We start from the raw sequence: 2,150 nt of genomic DNA, 5'->3' as shown, positions 1-2,150 counted from the left end.
ACATATTAAAACTTAATTATTAAATTATTTATTATTTATTTATGTATAAATATATTATTTAATTTATTTCTAATATATATTTTATAAAAATAATTGATTTAATAGTTGAATTTTATGTGACTTTAACGTAGTTGAATAATATTTTATCACAAAGGCATTCTCATGATGTGTGAAGTTAATTAGTCCTTTTCATCAACTACTTGATGATTTGATGGTTGGTTATTTTTATGAAAGTTTCTATTTTTGAATTTTTTTTTGTCTTTTTCATCTTTCAGTATTGTTTTTATTTGTGCATGAGTTTTTCATATGCATATCTAATAATTTACACTATAATTTAATAATAAATTCTGTTTGGTCAACAATTAATCAATTATCAGTCCGCTACGTTACCAACAACATTTCTACTAACTTCTGCCAACTCTTATTTATAATTGTGTTTAATGGAAGTGTCTTCGTAGATGTGTCTAATAAAAATATCTTTTTTATGGCTGTGTTTAATAAAAGTGTCTTTATAGATATATTTTCTGGATGTGTCTCTTTATATATGTATTTAAAATATAATAATTAAGAAAAAGTATAGGGTACCAACATATTATCTGTCAACTTATTGCCAACAATAATTAATTATTATATTTTAAATACATATATAAAGAGACACATCCAGAAAATATATCTATAAAGACACTTCTATTAAATACAACCATAAAAAAAACATTTTTATTAGACACATCCATGAAGACACTTCCATAAAACACAGTTATAAATAAGAGTTAGCAGAAGTTGGCAGATATGCTGTTGGTAACATAACGGACCGAATAATTAATTATTATTGACAATAAGTTGACAGATAATATATTAATACCCTATACTTTTCCATCAATTATTTATCGTAAGTTACTAGGAAAAGGCGGAACAAAAGAGAGGTAAAGTGTTGAAGGAAACCAAATAATAGAGGTGCATTCGTGGAGAAGTTTACTTCTTAATTTCCAAATCAAGCTAAGATGTGATGTTTTCAGTTTTTCTTATGTAAATCTTTAGGGCACTTTAATCACTATTCATGTGCAAAAGTGATGCATATAATAGAATTCATTATAATAACTAAAAGAGTAAATATCAAATACTATTCTCGTATTGTGGTATGTATCATGTGAAATAATGTCTATTTATAGAATAAAAATATAATTTAATCATATCATTAAAATAACCTAATATCAAATTATATAAACATAAACCAATATAACAACATATACTTATTAAATATTATATTTTATAATATAAAATATTCTAAAAATAGTAGTTTAATATTACTCCTCAAACACAAGTCACAATCTGAGTTTGTAATTAGGAATAAAAACAAAGAAATAAAAAAACTTAAATAAAAATTCTCAAAAAATTAAAATTAATGTGAATTAGGAGCCTCAAAATGCAGACGAAACTAGGGTACAAATAGAATTATAGAAACTTAAAATGTAAATCAAATTGTTAAAATTCAAGATACAAATGAAATGGTAGAAATTCGAGATCTAGATGGAATTGTGAAAAATTCAAAATGCAGACAAAACTGCAAACAAAAATTTAGAGTACAGACAAAATTGTTGGAACTTTAAATGCAAACGGAATTGTCAAAATTCAAAATGCAGACTAAATTTTTAAAAACTTTGGAATGCATATGAAATTGACCAAAAATAGGATACAAATGAAACTATAAAAACTTAGAGAGTAGAGATAAAATATATTGTTGGATTGAAAAAAAAACAAAAAAAAACAAAAACAAAAATACTCATATAAAAAAAAGAAATAAAAAAAGAAAGATCATTTTTAAGGAAAGAAATAATTCATCCTTCATATGTATAAAAAATTGTTATTATAATAACATTTGGTATAATTAGCTAATATTATGAAATGCGCGTTTTACCCGTATACATATTATAATAAGTGTCGGGTATGTCTAAAATGAGCTCAACATTTATGTGCTTATTGAATGTGCCACATTTATATAGACCATTAGATTTGTTTAGATTAAAATCAAAGGCTAATATAAAAGAAGAGCATTGATGGACTCTAATAAATACAGAATATCATAGTACATAAATAAATATTTTAAATGTCAATACTTTAATACATAATACTTTAAATGGCAACATAATCTT

Source organism: Arachis ipaensis, chromosome B06 (genome assembly GCF_000816755.2).
Source record: "Arachis ipaensis cultivar K30076 chromosome B06, Araip1.1, whole genome shotgun sequence".
NCBI lineage: Eukaryota > Viridiplantae > Streptophyta > Magnoliopsida > Fabales > Fabaceae > Arachis > Arachis ipaensis.
This window is presented reverse-complemented; position numbering follows the sequence as displayed.